Consider the following 9,601-nt stretch of genomic DNA (forward strand, 5'->3'; position numbering starts at 1 on the left):
TCCCAAATCACTCCCAACCAAATGTTTAGATCTAAGAAATGTGCTATTTATGATGTGCTAAGTATTGATCTGAGATTTACAAATAGCAGTACACACACACACACACACACACACACACACACACACACCCAATGGAGGTGGGTACTTTTCGACCTATTTTAGGAATGAGTAAACTAAGGCTTCCAGGGTGTTTTAGTTAGTCCTGTCTGTGACCTGATCTCTGACAGTTCAGATGTGAGTCCAGTGTGACTAAACCCAGGCCTCCTAGGTACAGTGTGCACACCTGTGTCAATTTCACTATCATCTTGTGGGAGGGTTTGATTTTGCCACTTAGATTGCTCAAGTTGCGTAGGATAGAGAGTACCTCCATATGCCACTCAGGCTCTCAGGGCCAAGGATGTGTCCCCAGTGCACCATGGGGAGAGAAGTTTATGCATTAGAAAGCAGTGTTGAACACCTTGGGAAGGTATGCTAACCTCAGAGCAGGTCCATATTTGGGATACACTCTCTTATATTCAGACTTCATGTGGGAAAATGAGCTAACACTACTAAACATGATTAGCTCAACATCAGAGAGTAGGAATATAGAAGTTGGAATTCTCTTTGATATAAATTTGTTGATCATATGAACACAATTATCATCAGGAGCAGCTTGTTTGTATTCCTTACACAGTAGTTCTCCCCTGTTACTCTACAACATTTTGGGGTGATTTCTGTCATCTCACTGAATGACATGAATGGGGTGGGATTGAGGGCTATGGTGTGTATAAACTACACAAAGGGTGTCATTTGCTTTGCTTTGCTGTGATACAACTGCATATGAGATAATAGTGCCACAAGGCTATGCATGAATAATTATTTGATAAAATCTGAAGAGAAACTCAAGGCTCAAGTTGAATAGGCAGAGTGAGGTTGGTACAAATAGAGGCAAAGACTTTTTCCAAACACAAGGACTGGTGCTGATGGGCTGGTAGAATAAACTGGACTGTGAGGTCAGGAAAAAGAAGATCGAAGTCTTCCTCTTTAGAATGTGTGACCCGCAATGTCAGGAAAATCATGGAATGACTGTGGCGAGTACTCAAAGGATAGAGTCAGACAGAATGTCTGCCCTACGGAAGAACTCTATGACATAGGAACAGCAGTGCAAGCGCTGGGCTCCGGGGCTTTGTAATGGGGACAGAAACAGTGGGCATTGAGCTATAATACTCAGCCCCCAGCTCCGCTTCTCGAGGTGGTTGATGTTATCGGGAGGCCTGAGTCAAATGCTTGAGGATATGTCTGTGAGACATGCCAAGGGTCACACATTCTCTCTCCTCAAGTAGGGCCTGGATAATTGAATGGCTGTTTAAAGGTGTTGCTGAATCTCAGTCTGTTTTGAAGACTCCTAAACATTTAGATCATTCTGAAACTTCTGTTCTTTATACTTACCTTGTAATACTTTTTGTGCCTACTACACTCCCCTTAAACCAGTCCTCACTACTGGACTTCAAATGCCTCATATGAATATCAACCTGATTGTATCATTATTGGTTTACTTTTGAGTATTAAAAAAAAAAGTGCTGCTGAATCAGACAACCTGAGCTTTGCATCATGGGTGCTTTCCCCACCCCTCTTCTGGTTTGATACAGTGTAAAGACATTATGTCTTACCCTTACCACCATGTGGCTTCTCACTGGTGGCCTACTGGTAATTCAAGTATCTACGTCTTCAGTTGTATTTTCTCTAATTAGAGTTAAGGAGTTTGACAAAGGGTCCAGAGTCTCCTTTGCCATTAATTAGCAAAGTGTCATGCTGGGAGTGTGGCTCAAGTAACAGTGGCTTGCCTTGTGAAGTATCCAGTGTTTAAAACAATTAAAAATTATTTAAATTTAGGAAGGGGGGGCGGGGAGGTTGACAGAAATATACTACCTTGTATAAATAGGAGTAGGAAGTCCTGGTATTCTATTGAACACTTGAGTGATGGCTATAGATGACAATAATGTGCTGTATGTTTCCAAAGCTAGAAGAAAGTATTTAGAACATTTTCATCAGGAAGAAATAAATATTGGAGGAGGCAGGCATGCTGACCTTGATTTGAACATACACGGCCTGTTTGTGTGCCAAAACATTGCATGGGAACCATTCAGTTTTAATGTTTTTATGTCTGTGAAAATTAAACTAAGGAAAAAGTTAAAAAAAATGTACAAGCTCATGGAGTTGCAACCTCCAATTCTTTTTTTTTTTTTTTGGCCAGTCCTGGGGCTTGAACTCAGGGTCTGAGCACTGTCCCTGGCTTCTTCCCGCTCAAGGCTAGCAAGCTACCACTTGAGCCACAGCGCCACTTCTGGCCATTTTCTGTATATGTGGTGCTGAGGAATCGAACCCAGGGCCTCATGTATATGAGGCAGGCACTCTTGCCACTAGGCCATATCTCCAGCCCCGTCCAATTCTTCAGGTTTCTTCCACACATAAAGTTTTAGAGTATTTCCCACACTACAATTCCTTTCTATATAGTCTGTGATTACCGCTTCTTTTTACCCTCAGACATAAGCTTTTATGGTTGGCCTTTTGTGGTCTTTTTTAGTATTGATGGCTTAGATTGAATTTTTGGCTTCTGGCATTTGGCTCACATCCTGATTTTTAAAAAAATCTTATGCCTCAAGAGCTTTCTTAAAATAAAATTAGTCTCCCTTTTGTTTTCAACATGATTGCATTTTATTATGTAATTAGGATAAATACATGCAGCCAGAACTAAGTAATAAATATTAGGTTTTAACTTCAAACTTTTTTTTTGGATAGTAAATGCCTCAGGGTAGAGCTTTATAATTTTTGCCTGCGAATACCTTTTACTGTGTTGTGTATGTGCAGCAACTCCGTAGTTAGTTGTTGAATTAATGAAATATTTTTAAAATGCTGTGCAAAACTTACCCAGAATTGGCAAATTCTTCCAGAGACTAAAAATACTTTGCGAAATTACTAAAACCCATATTATGTGTAGACAAGATTATCAGTTTAGGACAAACTGATTTATCAAGCTGCATGTTTGGCACAGTGGTAGGGATAAGAACATTACTGGCCTATGGAAGAAAAATGATTTTTATAGGTCATAAGTTAGGTCATTTAGTCACCACAGATTTACTGTGTTTCGGATGCTATTTCTTTAGATTTGATGTGGTTTCACTCTTGTACATTTGAAGCTTATTTAGGAGTGTGTCAGAACAGGGTGTCTCTCCGTCTGAATTGTTAGCCTTCAAGGCAGGGACCCTGCTGTTATGTTATACTCAGCCCATGCTGTTATGTTATATGCTGTTTGTGGTACCCACGTAATAAAGGAAGGTGATGAGCCCAAGTGAGCAACCTGGCTTCTCAATCCGGACATCAGGCACTGCAGAGCATGTGCCATCTTTCTCCGATTAAAAAAAAAAAATCACCTAGTTGTTACTATTCTTCACCTTTTTATGAAATTGTCTCTTCTTTTGTGCTTACTGTACCCTTTGTCTTGCATATAAGCTTTTCTGATTTGGGGAGTGGAAGGGGAAGCACAGAAATGGTGGGACAAAGGGTGAACCAATTCAGCAGTGAAACCCACTAGACACTATGCTTGAAATGAATTACACAACTGGGTAGGAGGGAGGGGGGTCAGGAGGGGAAAACCTGGGAGAGAATGAGGGAGGGGTGACACTGCTCAAAAGGAAATGTACCTATTACCTGACTCATGTAACTCTAACCCCTCTATAGATCACATTTACAATAAAATTAACAACAACAACATATGTCTTATAACATCACTTCCTTAATTTTATTTTCAAGCATTCCAATGTAAGCACTTAAGGTATACCCTGTTACACAAGATTTTTATACTCAATATGCAGGAGAATAACTGGCTTATAAAAGAGTGTGATAAAGGCTTGTTAAATTGGCTTGGTACTTTTGACTGAGGGTAATCAAGTAATTGAGAACAGATTAAGATCTTGAATCTCCATTTCATCTCTCTTCTTCTTAGTGGCAGAGTGGATTGTTTGGAGGTGGCCATGTACTTACTTCAAAGCTAGGGCATTGGTTAAAATGACAGATTGGTAAAGACAGTTAAGTAATTAAGTTTGGTGTCACCTTGGGCTTGCAATTTTGTACCTTGAAGAATGCTGGATTCTCCTTATTTGTAGAAGTTTGAGCCACGAAGGCCAGACAAGGGAGGTCACTGGGAGCAGGAAGACTCTTACTTCTTAAAAGTTGACTTTCCTGATGAGGGCATGTGGAAGGCCTATAAAACACCCATTTTAGTGCTTTTACTGGATATTTTGCCCTTACTGCTCAATGCCAATGTAACAGGAATAAGAAACTATGTTCTGACAGTAAAACATCCATTTGCAAGAGATGGTAAATTTATTGGGAACACTTCAGGGCTGAAGCATATTTGTAACTGTGAGATATGGCTTCAATTATTAATCATCATGATAAACCGAGGAGAAGTGACTCTGATGCGCTAGATTAATGGCTCTTGATTTTAGTACCCCAAACTGAAACCATCTTCTACAGGAAGACATTTGCAGGATTTTCAATGATTCATCCCTGGCTATTTTCAAGCCCCAGAACAGTGGCTTTTAATTACCAGTGATTTCATTTTACCTTCTTCTAGGGTTGTTATTTTTGAAATGTGGCGAGAATTTTGAAATCACTACAACTATGGCACTTGGAACTAAAGTTAATCTCCAGCTGGGCTTAATCTCTTGGTCTCTCTGTCAACCAGTGGGAAGCAAAGAAGGAAAGGCATTGTTTTTTTTTGAGCATTTACTATTTTTTAGGAATGTTTGCCAAACAGGATGATTCCCTTTTACCGATGAGAAATCTGAGACCTGGAGGAGTTAATTGTTTTTCCTGAGGCTCCACACTTGAAAGTCAGCCAGAGCCCTAACCAGCCTGAATGACTTCAGGACCCTAACCAGCCTGAATGACTTCAAGGTCCTTGTCTTCCGTATAGCTTTTTTTCTGGTTTTTCACTTATTTAAATCTCTACAGAGGATTTCTTCTCATATGGCATTTGCATTGGTGTTAGTTATGTAAAACTTAGCTTCCTCTTGTTCAACTATGTACTTCTTAATGAATAGAGTTATGCTTTTATATTTCCAAAGCACTTGACCTAGTGTGTGTGTGTGTGTGTGTGTGTGTGTGTGTGTGTGAGAGAGAGAGAGAGAGAGAGAGAGAGAGAGAGAAAGAGAGAGAGAGAGAAAGAGGAGTGAGAGAGAAAGAGGAGTGAGAGAGAGAGAATTTAGGGCCTGGATGCTGTCCCTTAGCTTTAAGGCTGGCACTCTATTGCTTGAGCCATGGCTTTATTTCTGGCTTTTTGGTGGTTAATTCGAGATAAGAATCTCATATGCTTCCCTGCTTTGGCTGGCTTTGAACTGAGATTCTCAGATCTCAGCCTCCTGAGTAGCTAGGATTATAGGCATGAGGTATTGGATATATAATTTCCTTTGTACATGGTAGATGCTATAAAATATTTATTGAATAAAGTTAGTAACTTATATTCAGAACTATATTTTTCTAAATTAATGTTCATGGCTTGTGGCTAAACTGAAATTTTGATTGAAATGTGTATAATTTTCACATCTATCAATGCTTTCATTAAAATATGCCAAGAAAACAACAGGTTAGAGTGTAATTTCTTTTCTTAAAGTATAGGACAAAATATACAGCAGGAAAACAGATACAGCAAAGTGACTATAAGGAGAAGGTCACAATGTGTTTGTAGCATGGGTTAGAATGTCCTAATGCCTAAAGAAAGGATTAAAGCAGAATTGTCAAGTTTGAGGAGAGATGACTTTGAACTTGGAAGGATCACAGAGGCATTCATGAAAAGAGAGGACATTTGACCTAGAACTTAGAAATAGGAGTCTGTTTGGACAGATTTTAAGGGAAGGCACTCCAGGCACAGGAAAGAGTTTTAGAACAGTCATAGAGGCAGAAATGTCACAAATATGACTGGCATAATCTAACTGAATGTAAGTCATGCTAAAGGTACTGAGATAAACAATGCAGGGGAGGATGTTTTGGGATAAAGCTTGGTGGGAGCCCAGTACAAGATGATATTTAAGTTCATTTTCCAGTAATTTTGTGATCATGTAATTCTCTGAATACCATGACAAAGCACTTGGGTTTTATTAAGTAAGCAATTGTGAGCTGCAAAAATATTTTCAGTTGTGACATTTTATCTTCATTTGATATTCTTATAAGTGCCAAGGAGTGACACAATCAGAACTGTACTTTATAAACACAGATTTTAGATTATTTTGACAGTATTATGTAGCACTGAAGTGGAAAGATACTGAAAGGTAGAAGGCTATTGCAATAATGTAGAATAGAAACATCATATAAATGATACTATTGGAAAATAGTATAGGGCTGAGTACGGGTGGCTCACACCTATCATTGGAGCTAGGAAAGAGGATGAGTGAAGACGAATATGGACGGCTGACATAGTTTACTGGCATGCATGAAATAGAACAAGAACCTTGTTGAAATTGTTTTAAGCTGTGCGGGAGAGTGTTGGAGGAAATGAGTTTGATTGAGATACAACATATACATGCATAGAAATGTCACAGTGAAACCCTCCTTGCACAACTAGTGTATGCTAATAAAAAGAAACAAAAACAGTGCTGATGGTTCACATCTATAAGCCTAACTACTTGGGAGGCTGAGACTGAATGAGAGAAGCATGGTTCAAGGCCAGCCTGATATGTAAGTTCACAAGACCTCTTCTCATCACAAAGCTGAGTGCAGTGGCTTGAATCTGTTATCCTAAACTACGTAGAAGGCTGAGATTGGGAGGATTGTAGTGCCATGGCAGCCTAGGGGGAAGTCTCACAGAATGAGACTGTCTCCATGGAAGGGAAGCTGAATGCATGGCCAACAATGATGGGAAATTGACAAGTAGTTGGATTGTGGCCAAGCATGTACCTTGGTGGGAAGTAAGACCTCATCCTAAAAATAACCAGTGAGAAACACAGGCTTAGAGATCTGTCCAGTGGTAGAACTCCAGCCTACCAACAAGAGGCCTTGAATTCAAACTCCAGTACTGTCAAAAAGAAAAGGAAGAAATAGTCTAAATTAAAAAAAAAAGATTAGAAAACAGTACAGTCTAGATTGGAAAAAATAGTATAGTTTTGGAGCTATGATATAAACTATCAATGGGAATGAAGGATTAGAAACAAGTTTAAGAACAATTATAGATTCATGTTCTATAGTGCAAGTAATGGATTGTGTATCTTGGGGGAGTATTGGAGAGGGAGAGTTCAAAGTTAATTTGAGGGTTTGGAGACGTGTGTGTGTGTGTGTGTGTGTTTGTGTGTGTGTGTGTGTGTGTGCTGATCCTGGGGCTTGACCATAGGGCCTAAGTGCTGTCCTTAAGCTTTCTTGTTCAAAGGTAGCACTCTACGGCTTGTGCCACAGCCTACTTCCAACTTTTTGCTGGTTAATTAGAGATCAGAGTCTCATGGACTTTCTTGCCCAGGCTGGCTTCAAACTGATTCTTAGATCGCAACCTCCTGAGTAGCTAGAATTTTACTTTGTGTGTGTGTTCACACATAAAAAATATTTTGTTTTATTGTAAGGGTGATATCAGATGGGTAACAGTTACATAAGTAAGGAAATAAGTACGTTTCTTGTTGAACAGTGTTAACCCCTCCCTCGTTTTCTCCCACTTTACCCTCCCTCCTCCCTTCCCAAGTTGTAAAGTTCATTTCCTACATAGTGTCTTGTGAGTATTGCTGTTGCATTGGTTCACTCTTTGTCCTTTGTCTCACCATTTTGTGATTCCCCTTCCCTTCCCCAAATCTTTACATGTATATATATATATATATATATATATATATATGACATAGGGAACCAAAGTAAAAAACATTGACAACAGGAGATATACCAAAGAAAAAAGAATGAAAGCAAAAACCTTACATAGTATATTAAAATAAAACAAAAAAACCGCTCTTGTTTCTATTTCTTGGCGTTCATTTCCATTAACATCATTTTATATGGTCATATGTATATAGCTATTGAGCTATTATGATCCTCTGCTAGGACTATCCTAGAAATATACTAAAAATATGGAGCACTTCACCAATTTGTCTATTATCCTTGTGCAGGGGCCATGCTAATCTTCTCTGTATCATTCCAGTTTTAGTATATGTGCTGCCAAAGCGAGTACTAAAACACACTTTTAATATGCTTTCTCCCTGCCAGGTAGTTTAGCCAGTACTAAGAATGAATTGATGAATGAGCAGCTGTTTTTAGGGATATTTAAAAACAGAATAGTCTGGTAGAGTGAAATTGTTTGTTCTCTGATAGAGCAATATTGAGAAACAAACTATGTCTGACCAGGAAGTAAGTTAAGCATGGCTTCCTGGAGGTGTTACAGCTGAGAATTTTGAAGATCAAAGAAAAACAACAGACCTAAACAATAAAAAAGGATTGTTAAATGGATGGAAATTCCATTCTATGGCGAGGTTTAAAGACACATTCAAAGATTTACAAATACCTTGCATAGCTGTAAAGAGGGGCATATCTTGAGAATTCTATGACAGTGTCAAAAAAGAGAACAGAAGATGGATTCATAGGAGTCTCAGGTTTAAAAAAGGACTCATAACTGCTTCCTGAAAGCTATTGAGAACAAATGTAGGATTTTTATGCACGAGATTACCTTGCATTTCATAAAGCTTATTTTGGTATAAGGATATAAAATGGATTTGAGTAAGTCAAGATTGGAAGCAAAGAAATCTGTTAGACACTACTACTGCTCTCTGGAGAAGTGGATGAAAACTTAAATGAAGGTAGAAAGGAATAGATTGAAAGATCATTATTAAGAAGGTGGCTGCTTTGGAATTTGTAGCCTGGTTGATGGATATGTGGTTTGAATGTTTATGTGTTCACATATATCAATCACTGGGGAAGGCAGAAATAAGATTTGTTTTTCACGAAAAGAAAACCAACTGATTGTAACATGTGGATATTGACATTATGGATTCTACAAGTAGAAATGTTTATTAGATAATTTAGCTAATTTTTTTTTAAAGCAAGAGATATAGATTTGGAGTTAGCTTATAAGATGACGCCACAGGCATGGATGCCCAAGCAAAACGTGATGTGAAACAGGCAGTGCTGAGGACGTAGGCTAGAGTTTTGGGGAAGACATTTAATCATTAATTCAAGAAACATGTGGAGGGGCTGGGGATATAGCCTAGTGGCAAGAGTGCCTGCCTCGGATACACGAGGCCCTAGGTTCGATTCCCCAGCACCACATATACAGAAAACGGCCAGAAGCGGCGCTGTGGCTCAAGTGGCAGAGTGCTAGCCTTGAGCGGGAAGAAGCCAGGGACAGTGCTCAGGCCCTGAGGTCCAAGGCCCAGGACTGGCCAAAGAAAAAAAAAGAAACATGTGGAAGAGGGAGAGAAGCAGGAAGAATAAACATAGCAGTAATACAAGAAAAGAGCAATGTAATGGAAAAGAGAAGAATTCAAAGGAAGAAGAAATGTCAAGAGGGTCAAAGTGGCCAACAGGTAAAGCAAGAATGTCAGAAACATTTTTAAAACATTGTGCTTGGCATAAAGATATAATCACTAACCTTTGGCTTGAG

At 39.1% G+C, this 9,601-nt stretch overlaps 1 non-coding gene across 1 annotated transcript; it reads right to left on the reverse strand.

Annotated features, from left to right (window-relative positions):
- Positions 1 to 8,069: 8,069 nt before the first annotated feature.
- Positions 8,070 to 8,176, reverse strand: LOC125363745. The gene has a single exon (XR_007213326.1). It is a non-coding gene; the product is annotated as a U6 spliceosomal RNA (small nuclear RNA).
- Positions 8,177 to 9,601: the final 1,425 nt, after the last annotated feature.

This window comes from Perognathus longimembris, chromosome 14 (assembly GCF_023159225.1).
Source record: "Perognathus longimembris pacificus isolate PPM17 chromosome 14, ASM2315922v1, whole genome shotgun sequence".
Classification (NCBI taxonomy): Eukaryota; Metazoa; Chordata; class Mammalia; order Rodentia; family Heteromyidae; genus Perognathus; species Perognathus longimembris.